General features: G+C 43.3%; 1 pseudogene across 1 annotated transcript; it reads right to left on the reverse strand.

The window, feature by feature from the left end:
* Window positions 1-10379: 10379 nt before the first annotated feature.
* On the reverse strand, window positions 10380-11739 carry LOC309551680 (annotated as a pseudogene). The gene is made up of 2 exons: window positions 11403-11739; window positions 10380-11259 (listed from the first exon to the last, which is right to left on the reverse strand). The product of its transcript is annotated as an uncharacterized misc_RNA (transcript).
* Window positions 11740-12559: the final 820 nt, after the last annotated feature.

A 12559-nucleotide genomic window follows, 5' to 3' on the forward strand; every position in this document is an offset into this window, starting at 1 on the left:
AATGTAATTTTCATAAAACATGAGGTTACCTCCACTGTAACAATCAGGAGCTGCTACAGATGTGCTGTGCATCAACACTGATAGTAAGGATGTCTCATGAAACACTTTATTCATAGGCTGATGTCAAAGAAAGTCAGAAGAGCTTGTATTATGTTTGATTTTGTTTTAACTGTTTTTAACTCCATCAGTATTGAGCAAAAAAATGTTTTCTTTCTAGATATTTATCTCTTCTGCTTGTGCAAAGGAAAGAGGAAGACTGACCTATAAACCTGAAGGAAGTTTCACCTATGCAATCTAAATGCCTATCTTGCCACATTTTCGTAACTAACCTCCATCTCCACTGTGTGCACATCTTCCCCACTCAACACTCTCCTCCTTTGAACTGGCTACTACTGAAGAGGTTAAAAAAATGTTCTCAGATGCCCGCCTAACCACCTGTTCCCTGGATCCTGTTCCCTCACAACTACTACGGACACCCTTTTACTCTATCCTATGCTCCATTACTCACATCTTCAATCTCTCCCTCTCTAGTGGCACCTTCCCCTCCCCTCTAAAACATGCGCAGATCACTCCCATACTTAAAAATCCCTCACTAGACCCCACCAACCTGAACAACCTAAGACCCATTTCACTGCTCCCATTCACTTCTAAACTTCTAGAATGCTTAGTCTACAACCGTCTCAGCTCCTACCTCAGTGAAAATAACCTTCTTGATCCCTTACAGTCTGGCTTTCGCTCACAGCACTCCACAGAAACTGCCTTACTAAAACTCACAAACGATCTACTAACTGCTAAAACCAATGGCCACTACTCCATACTCCTATTACTTTACCTCTCTGCGGGCCTTTGACACTGTTGACCACCCGCTCCTTCTTAATAAACTCTGTTCCCTTGGCCTCCAAGATTCTGCTCTATCTCGCTTCTCCTCCTACCTATCACAGCACTCCTTCAGTGTTACCCACAACTCTACCTCCTCCTCCCCATTGCCCCTTTCTCTGGGGGTTCCCCAAGGCTCTGTTCTTGGACCCCTCCTCTACTCTACCTACACCGCCTCCCTTGGTTACTTGATAACCGCCCACGGATTCCAATACCATCTATACACCGATGACACTAAAATCTATCTGTCTACTCCTCACCTCACTTCTTCAGTCTCCTCTCGCATTGCTAACTTACTACTGACATTTCAACATGGATGTCGCACCACTTCCTCAAACTAAATCTCTCTAAAACTGAGCTGGTAATATTCCCCCCCCCCCCCCATGACTTTTCCATCACAATTAGTTATGCAACCATCAATCCCTCCTCTCATGCCAGGGTACTAGGTGTAATCCTAGACTCTGACCTGTCCTTTCAGCCCCAAATCCAATCATTGTCAAAAGCTTGTAGACTTCAACTCCACAACATCTCTAAAATTCACCCTTTTTTAACAACTGAAACCACCAAGCTACTCATTCACTCCCTTTGTTATTTCTCGCCTCGACTATTGCAACTTCCTTCTTATAGGCCTACCACTCCATAGGCTATCCCCTCTTCAGTCTATCATGAATGCTGCTGCCAGGCTTATCCACCTTACCAACCGCTCAGCGTCTGCCTCCCTCTCTGCCAATCCCTACACTGGCTCCCGATTGCCCAGCGAATTAAATTCAAAATACTAACCACAACATACAAAGCCATTCACAACTTTGCCCCGAGCTACATCACCAGTCTTGTCTCAAAATATCACCCAAAGCGTCCTCTCCCCTCCTCTCAAAACCTCCTACTCTCAAGATCCCTTGTCTCCTCCTCCCATGCTCATCTACAGGATTTCTCCAGAGCCTCTCCCATCCTCTGGAACACTCTACCTCAACCTGTACGGCTATCTCCTACTCTAGCTGCTTTCAGGCAATCCCTTAAAACTCATCTCTTCGGGGAAGCCTATCACACCACCAACTAATCTTCCATCAGCTCATTCCCTACTGTTACAACCTCTTGTAACACCTGCCCACCCCATTAGATTGTAAGTTTATATCATCTGTATCAGCCTGATTGGATGCATCTCTTGCTGTGTATGGTGCCTACACTTTATATCGGTTGGAGGAAGAAAGATACCTTTTCAGGTTTTACATATGTGACATAGTGGACTGCACCCACCAGTCCATATCATCTGTTTTTTCACTGGATGGATTATTGGCTTGCATGATCTATATGGTTTTTCAATTTCCATATACACAAACTGGCCAGTTATTATGATTCCTTTCATAAGTGATTTCCATTAGCAGCTCAGTACCTTGATTGCATGAATACATCTAATTGGTTTCTAATGACCCATATACTTGACCATTGCTGATCAGATTGGATGTTAGCTCTGTGAATTTAGCTGAAAGTGTTTCCACAGACGTTCATGATGCCTCCTAGTGGCCAGTAAAGCACTTTAGTTCACTGTTGCTTCCATATCACATCCAACCTAACCAGCGTATCATCAGGTCTATGAAATGTCTCTTGTTCAGTTTGCTTTTGTTATTTAACCTGCTACACCACTTGGTTTATTTTAGTAAATGTATGTATGTCCTTGTTGTGACTTATTGCCGACAGATGTGTTATATTTTGTACATATTTTTTTTCAATAAAGATATTCATTTTTTAGCCTATACCGCTTGGGTTTCCTTCCCAATCTCTTGCTAGCTTTCTTGCTACCATTGCTTTTGTTACAGCCCTCTTAATTCACTTGTATTTTATTGTATTGTAACTGTATTGTCTCCCTTTTATATTGTAAAGCGCTGCGTAAACTGCTGGCGCTATATAAATCCTGAATAATAATAACTAACAGAAATAATCCTTTTGAGAATATCAATTACCTTTATAATGTGCTATTTTGTGCTACCTACAATATGATCAGATTTGTAAGATCTAGTTTTCTAATTCCAGATGTACATTTATAGTGTATAGATGCAGGAACCCTGAGAATCCAGTGCAGGTTCCCGCATCACATTCAAATCGCAGGCAGTTCACACTGCCATATGCGAATTGCTGGAGGTGACAATACAAAGTTAATGACACCCCCAGATCAGTTTGCATATCACAGTGTGAACTGTCAGTTTCGGACATGAATCGGATCGCATAAGTGTGTAACCACCATGCGATCTGATTCTGCTGTGAATATGAGTGATGTCATGCCGCTCTCTGGTATTGGTGGGTAGTGAAAATGGTCGGGGGGTTATGGAGCAGTGGAGAAGGGATTCCAGTAAGTGGTAGGGGGGGGGGGCACGTTCTTCAGCTGCCAGCTGGAGCATGGAGGGGCTCTGAGGAATATAAAGCAGGAGAGAGTGGCGCCAGCTTAGTGTAGCATAACATTTATTAATACATAATAAATGTAGCAACTTACTCTGAGGTAGGGATAAACAGGTGAAAGCAGGAGAGAGTGGCGCCAGCTTAGTGTAGCATAACATTTATTAATACATAATAAATGTAGCAACTTACTCTGAGGTAGGGATAAACAGGTGAAAGCAGGAGAGAGTGGCGCCAGCTTAGTGTAGCATAACATTTATTAATACATAATAAATGTAGCAACTTACTCTGAGGTAGGGATAAACAGGTGAAAGCAGGATCATCTGTCTTCTTCTCCTTGGTTTGGTGTAGTAAGGAGGGTGGCAGGGTGCCGGTGTATCCGTGGGGTAGCTGTTGTTCAACAGCTTGTCCGTAGTTTGAGTGGCGGCGGAGGACTCTCAGCGAGGCTCCGACTACCTGCTTCCGGTCTGACCTACGTCACTTCCAGTAGGGAGAAGACAGAGATTGCACACATTCTGAGCATCCGTGCCCCTTCGTCAGGCGGTGGGAGTGGCCCTCTGAGGACAGGGAGTTTATACCCTGTTGCTGAGGTGATTGCTTGGACATCTGTCAGGAGGGGACGGGGCCCAAAAAACATATAGGCCAGGATGCTTATGTGACGTGGCTTCAGCTATTGTCTTTTTGTGCATCAGGTTAAAAAGAAATGTCTCTAAAAGCATGGCAGTGGGCAATGGTAAGTCCACAAATAAAAGATATATATGGTATAATGAGGAGATTGTAAGAAATACAACGATGCAAAAAATGGAAGTAAAAATAAAAGGAGAGATAGAAGATGGGAGTAGAGATGACAGAGAACAAATGAAAAATAATAATAATAAGAAATAAATGAGCAAGACAGAGGTAGTATATCAATGGGGTAAGACTAGCATGGGAGGTATATGCATGAAAGAATACATGGAGGGGGTATATATCAATATGTTGGTATGGTACAAAAATGTGTAAGTATATGGATAGTGTATGGTCACAAATATGTGCAGGATGTAAGTCTAGGACTATTATTCATGTGAAAACATGATTTAAGAGGATTGCATGGGGATAGGTGGTATCACCTGGGATCCCAATGAGTCAGGGCAATAGGTGCATTCAATTACATGGCCCATGGAAAAGGTGGCAATATTGTAGTGCACGCAGAAGATGTGTATATTTTGTAGTATCAGCATAGAAAGGTAGGCTAAACCTACATTTTGTAGGGTATCAACGTATGTCAGGAAAGGTGACATCTCAGTGTTATATATGCGCACTGGCGCACACGCATATAGGTATAAGTATGCGCATGTGTACACACACACGCACACCTATTTAGAGTGTAATGTTAATTTCTAACCCCTCATTCAAGCCTCCTTGATCCTGCTTTACCCATCTCACCTGTTTATCCTTACCTCAGAGTAAGTTGCTACATTTATTTATTATGTATTAATAAATGTTATGCTACACTAAGCCGGCGCCGCTCTCTCCTGCTTTATATTGATCTGATTCTGCTGCGGGTCCTGTGTGAGTTGTGTTCCAATTTGTATGGCTGAATTCGCATTGCACAGACATCATATGTGATTTTCCGAGCAGTGCGCTCCGAATCACATGCAATGTTTGTCATCGCACTAATGTGAACCGGGATTTAAGCATACATTAGAATATATTGGCTTATTATGTCCTACATGACAGGCTACCTATTCTGTCAGTATACCAAACATAGGGAAATCATTTTCTGTTACAACTTTCAGGTTCAGTAAATCATATTGAAAATGCTTAAGTAACCTGTAGTGAAAAATACGATTTCATCTTCCTAAAGACTGATTGTTCTCAGTTGCTATGCTGTCTTGTTGAATAAGAACATTGATCTTAAACAGCACTAAATAATATAAGTAGAGACAACTCATAAGGATTGTTCAAAATGTATAAAATTACCATAGATTGTAATTATTAAAGCCTAACTCCAGGCCACTTAAAAATGACTTCTTGTTGTGGGGCTTTGCCTGCAATACAAAGGTTAATAGCTACTTATGTCTAGGGAAGAAGAAAAACTATTTTACATACCTGATCCTGGTCCCCAGCAGATGGTGGTGGACTGTCACTTGCTTCATCATGTCCAATGCAGCGCTAAAGATCCTTCTTTGGTCTTGATGGTGTCAGGACCATAGACCTTTGGAATGCGGGGGGGACGGGACTTGTTTAGTTGCAGGGAGGAGCAGAGGATCAAGAAAATGTCTCTCCTGCAGCTGCAGAACCCCCTCATCTCCACACATTGTCTCAGCAGTTGGCAGCAGAGTGGAGGACAGAACCCCTCCACTAGATCCTATGCTTCTCTGTGCCATCGCAGCCCCTCCTTGTCTCCGCCTCCCCTGGTCTCAGCATTTAGCAGACTCAAGAAACTGACTCTAGCCCTCCTTTGGTCTCAGCATTCAGCAGACTCAAGAAACTGACTCTAGTCCTCCTTTGGTCCTCCTCCATACCCTTCCCAGCTACACCCCCAGCTTCTTTCTGGAATCAGCACAAGGTAAGGGGGGTGCAGTATGATGTAAGGGATGGTGGGGGGGAGGGGGCTCTTGACATCTGTTGTGAGGGGGAGTAGATTTCTCTGGACATATTGTCTTACAGATACAACCAGCCCTTCAAGGGAAACCATAATGCTGGTGTGGCCCACAATTAAATTAAGTTTGGCACCCCTGCTTTAGACCAAAAGAAGCGCATAACCTTTGCAGTGCTGGTGCAACCCCATTGCATAGTTTTTTAGTTGCCCAAAGTTGAGCATCGGCAGTGGGACTCCAGAAAAGGAGGTTTGGGGCCACTCTCTACAATACCATTGCGCAGAGCTGGTAAGTATGTTTGTATGTTATTTCAATAATGAAAAAAAATGTTAAGCTTACAATCACTTTAATGGGCAATATGATGTTACATAGGAGGTAAAAAATTAAGCTCAGTGGTCCTTCTGGCCCTATAGCCTAAAGCCTAGTACACAACACTAGTTTTTTTTTTTTTTTGGGGTTGAATGAAAAAAACCTGACAGCTCAGGTTGGAGCTGCTGTACTAACAATCTGATGTTAGTACATCAATCTCTCCTGCCAGAACACTCCTGTCAGCGCTCTCAGCCATTGGCCAAGAGCGTCGACTGGGAGCCGGCCAGCAGACCTTTTTAGGTCATGAGCTCGGCTGCCATACTTACAGGTCAAATGTCAGACGGTTTCTATTAAACCGACCGATGCCAGCCAACATTCGGCTGAAGTGGATTATCAGAGAAATTGTGCAAAGGGAAAATAAGAGAAGCAATATGCAGTAACCTATAACAACCAAGCAGATTTGGGTTTGGGTTTGCTGTAGTGTTGCTGTCAGTTAAAGCGGTTGTATCCTCACAACATCAGAGAAAAAAAAACCCTGCAAGACAAAGGCATAATGAGCTAGTATGCATCGCATTAAATACTTACCTTAGAACGAAGCATCCGACACGGTCGCCCGGACACCGCTGAGGGAGCTGTCATGTTCCCTCTGCGTCTCTTCTGGGTGTGGCGGCTCCAGCGCTGTGAGTGGCCGTAGCCGCGATGACGTCACTTTCGCGGGAGGTCACTTTCCAGCAAGGAGCTGGCAAAGAGCTGGCAAAGAGCTTTGAAGGTCCGCCGGACCTTCAGAGCGCATGCGCCGCTGCTGTCAGCGTCTGCATGCAGGGCGAATATCTCCTAAACCGTGCAGGTTTAGGAGATATTCATTTTACCTACAGGTAAGCCTCAATATAGGCTTACCTGTAGGTAAAAGTTTAATGGCGGAGTATACTACCGCTTTAATGCACTCTGCATGCTACTCTTTGTCTTGTCAGATAAACTATTTAACATTGGTTGCTTCAGAACATTTTCTCAGTTTGCAAGTCTGTTTTTCACACAGTTAATATTTGTAAAAAATATTGTTTATCACACTAATAGAGTGCAACAGGATAGTGCATGTTTTTACTGGCTTGTCCATTCACTGGAAAAATTAAAGAACTATTGTACTCTTTTACAAGGAGGATTTCCTGTACTAAAATTTCTAACTTTAAACAATCAACATTCTTAATTACCTTATTGTATGTTCGGGAGGAGTGTGGATTTCGCTGAAGATAATTTCTGACAGACCCTTATCCTCTTATATAAAGCATGATTGAAAACACATTTTTGTATGCTAAGAAAATACAGTATCTTTTCCAGCAAAGAAATTTCCAGGAACATTCATTACAGCTCCACTTTGTAAACAACATCTTTAGCTACAGTTTAAAGATAAAATTTCAACTTTGAAGATATGCCACCACATAAGATGTACTGCAATGCTGTTGATGTCAAGGGAAAATATAACACTCGTGACAAAATCTAAAGTAATTACTACAGATGTAAAAAACAAAGTGTTGAGAACTATGTAATAATCATTTCAATTTGTTGGCTTTAATGACAACAAATATCTTGCGTTACCATAAGTTCACCTCATTAAATTTGACATTTTATGTTATAGCGCTAAAGATTTTACAGTGAAAGATAGCTACCGAAGCAGATTTATAAGTCAAGTCATTTTTATCAATCATGTTTCTATGTTAAATGAAAATATTGGGATAACGATTTTAAATGAATAAATAATAGTTGATCATCGTAAGCACCCCTGTCAGTGGTAAATGATTTGTCTCAACCCTGTAACTGCTACATTAGCAGGAAAGCTTGTTCTGTTGAAAAACAACAGACTCACTAGCCAGATCACCAGATGGAAAGAAAGCCTAAACAAGAAAACTGAGTTAGCGACATCTAAAAATTGATAATCTACAATATAATAAATGTTTGCTTTTGGGTTTATACTAATTGAAATTCGGTTACGTAGTCACTCTAATCTGAATATTTCAGTGAAATAAATGCACTATAGAGTTGATTTATTTTTTTTATTAAAGTTGAAAGTTGGCTGATGTGGATCCTGTTTAAATTGCAGCTTAGTGAAAGTGCTTATACAGTATACTGTGTAACAAGGCCACTACAATATGTTGGTGGCTTTTTCAGTGAAATAGATAGTTTTAATCCAAAACACAGGATGAGATCTGGACACGCGGTCAATGCACAGATAATTTAAAGGATGATAATTTTGTACTATGTGCTCCTGCACAATTAGTAAAGAGCACTTTGAAAGGATAGATGGGTATAATTAGGAGTAGTACATCTTGCTTTATTATAATATCAATATGTTTGACTGGTAAGCAATAACTCTATCTGTACATTTGTTGAAAATAAATGAAACAGATCAATATATACTGTATATATTATATAATAACAAGACAAGCAATATACAGGCAAATTGAACACTTGAGTGACACAATATAGGCATGCAAAACTAAGTGGTGGCCCGCCACCATCAAACGATCCATTCAACACTTTTCTTGATCCCCCAATGCCCTCTGTGACCTCAGCAACGCTAACACCCCACTTTCAATACCGCCCCCCTCCGCAACGCCACCTACCTACCTTGTCCCCTCCGCAACGCCACCCAACACCTGTCTTGTCCCCGCCCTCCTATTTCCCACCCCACTCCTCCATTGATTTCTCCCAACCACCTACCCATTACCCGCCACCAAACTTACCTGGACCCCCTTACCACCATGAGGTTGCGCAGGAATGACATGTCCAAGCCACCCACTCGCATCCTGACATCAGCTATCCACGTTCGAAGTCACCGCGGTCAAGCCAGGACGATCAGTCAGGATACACCTACCAGCATTTGTGATTTTTTTCTTTTTTTTGTGTTTATTTGAATAAAAACCTTTTTTTGAAATGATATTTTGCCTCATTTTTTTTTAAAGTTGTATGTTGAAATAGAAGTACATCTGCACAGGCCATTGGGCTGGCACACACTTGCCACATGCAGAAGGAAACCCCCCTCCTTCTTCTGCATGTGGCAAGTGTATGCACAGGCCATTGGGCTGGCACACACTTGCCACTTGCAGAAGGAAACCCCCCTCCTTCTTCTGCATGTGGCAAGTGTATGCACAGGCCATTTGGCTGGCACACACTTGCCACATGCAGAAGGAAACCCCCCTCCTTCTTCTGCATGTGGCAAGTGTATGCACAGACCAGGGCTGGCACACACTTGCCACATGCAGAAGGAAACCCCCCTCCTTCTTCTGCATGTGGCAAGTGTATGCACAGGCCATTGGGCTGGCACACACTTGCCACATGCAGAAGGAAACCCCCCTCCTTCTTCTGCATGTGGCAAGTGTATGCACAGACCAGGGCTGGCACACACTTGCCACATGCAGAAGGAAACCCCCCTCCTTCTTCTGCATGTGGCAAGTGTATGCACAGGCCATTGGGCTGGCACACACTTGCCACATGCAGAAGGAAACCCCCCTCCTTCTTCTGCATGTGGCAAGTGTATGCACAGACCAGGGCTGGCACACACTTGCCACATGCAGAAGGAAACCCCCCTCCTTCTTCTGCATGTGGCAAGTGTATGCACAGGCCATTGGGCTGGCACACACTTGCCACATGCAGAAGGAAACCCCCCTCCTTCTTCTGCATGTGGCAAGTGTATGCACAGACCAGGGCTGGCACACACTTGCCACATGCAGAAGGAAACCCCCCTCCTTCTTCTGCATGTGGCAAGTGTATGCACAGGCCATTGGGCTGGCACACACTTGCCACATGCAGAAGGAAACCCCCCTCCTTCTTCTGCATGTGGCAAGTGTATGCACAGACCAGGGCTGGCACACACTTGCCACATGCAGAAGGAAACCCCCCTCCTTCTTCTGCATGTGGCAAGTGTATGCACAGGCCTTTGGGCTGGCACACACTTGCCACATGCAGAAGGAAACCCCCCTCCTTCTTCTGCATGTGGCAAGTGTATGCACAGGCCATTGGGCTGGCACACACTTGCCACATGCAGAAGGAAACCCCCCTCCTTCTTCTGCATGTGGCAAGTGTATGCACAGGCCATTGGGCTGGCACACACTTGCCACATGCAACATTGAACTGGAACAATGGAAGAATGATAGACATCAAAAGAACTGACATACATGTTTAATAAAAGCTGTATGTGAAGATATCACAAAGTTTACAAGTAGAATGATTTTAGACAAAATTATCCTGCCATGCCACTTCCCCATCAGGCGAGACAAAGAAATCCGCAAACTTATCTCTGATGGTCATGACTCGTGCTGTTGTTCGTAAGTCCATAAACTGCACGCGGTGCATGGGGTTACGTGGCTCTGGTTCAACGCTGCTCCTGTTGCTTCTCCTTAGGAAATTGTGCAAAACACAGCAGGCCAGGACAACCTTGGTGGCATTGTCAACATCCAGTTGCATACATGACAGCAAAACCCTCCATTTTGCTGAGCACACACCAAACGCACACTCCACAACACGACGAGCTCGGCTCAGCCGATAATTGAATATACGTTTGGTGTGACTCAGTCCATAGCCACTGTATGGCCTCATCAGATTTTCTGCCAGTCCAAATGCTTCGTCGGCCACCATGACCAATGGCAAGCTTGGTTCCTCAGTACACGGTAGCGGCCTGCTTGTTGGTATGTTGAGTCGTCCTTCGTGTAGCCGACGTCCAAAGGCCGATTCTCGAAAGATGCGGGCATCACCCTGGCTGCCATATGCTCCTACATCAACAGCAAGGAATTGAAGATGGGCATCAGACAATGCCAGGAGTACCACAGAAAAATATTTCTTGTAGTTAAAGTATGCAGAGCCGGAATGGGGGGGCTTCTTCACCCTGATGTGTTTTCCATCAAGGGCACCGATACAGTTGGGGAACTGGGTTTTCTCCCAAAATTCGTCGACAACTGCTTCCCACATCTCTTCAGTCGGCTCCGGCATGACCACCTCCTTCAACTGCTCCCATATTGCCGCACATGTCTCCTTAACAATTTTGGCCACCGTGGAGACACCTAGAAGAAAATAGTGGTGTAAGGAGACAAAGCTTTGGCCAGTAGCAAGAAACCTAAAATAAAAAGAAAAAATGATTACATATTACATCTATCTTTCAAAAATACATTGAAAATGTTTTAACTAGGACCTCACCACCTAACCCTCTTAACCCAAGTACTAACCCTATACAAAACACCCACAAATGATTTCACTTACCGAAGTGTCACAAGCAGCCTTTCCTCCGGTGACACACTGCTTCGCATGTTCGTGTCCATCCTGGATAGCCTTGGCCTGAGCTTCTCCAGCAGGTCATCGAAAAGCGGAACGGACATACGTGAGAAGTTGTACCACTCCGCATGTCCGGATACATGCGGAGTTGGGTGTACATGGTGGTAAAGTACCCCACGGACAGACGCTGCAACATGACAGGATGCACCCAGAACCTTCGCCGTCTGCTCCTCTCATTCTCCTCCTCCAACTGTCTCCTTCTACGCATCCTTCTCAAGATGATGAGCAGGATCGCCTCATCAACCTTCTGCATAACAGGATCCATGACTCAGAAATGCAAAAAATACTCCGAAAATACAAGAAACACTCTCAACTGATCTGAAAATGCTCTCTCCTCTCTCTCTCTCCTACCAAAATGGCTTCCACACATTGCATTGTGGTTATTTTGGGTGTGGAAAATGGAGGAGGACTGATTTTTTTAAAAAACGCTATTTAGCGCTGACGCGGCTTAACGCGGCTTAACGCTCATTAACATAATTTGAGAAACGCTGTTTAACGCGCGTTTTTAACGCCGGTTTTTCCCGGCGTCATAACTAGCTTGGACGTACGTTTTTTTGAACGCCCCGTGTGCATGGGGCCTTAAAGCTTCCCCATAGCCTGGAATAGCATAGATGACTCCTCTTGCATGGTCCAATGTCGGTTAAATGTTTATGTTAACATATGTAAATAGATTAAAAGTAAACAATAATTTATTTATTTGTTTGTTTGTTTATTTGTTTATTTATTTATGTGGAAAGTCTACTTTATACATTTTTTCTTTTGATGTGTGTTATGCGTTATTGGAATGTATTATTGAAGATTTCTTGATACTTGTTAACTATCTTGTTTTTATAATTCAGCTTTTTGTTTTCATTGTAGATTGATTATTCTATTTATTATATTTATGTCCTATATACATCTGTAGCCCTGAGGAAGCAGAATACCCATGAAACTCGTAAACTGATGTTTGGAGTTGGAGTAGGACACGATTGTTCCAAATTTCTGTGCTTCCATTGTTTTTATCCTGAACAATGGGGTTTTAAATGTCTGTAATAAATACTATAGTGGATTTTATTAAATATGTTATAGAAGAGTTTTTAATTTAT

The sequence above is a fragment of the Pelophylax lessonae genome (genome assembly GCF_965119305.1).
Source record: "Pelophylax lessonae genome assembly, chromosome: 3".
Lineage (NCBI taxonomy): Eukaryota > Metazoa > Chordata > Amphibia > Anura > Ranidae > Pelophylax > Pelophylax lessonae.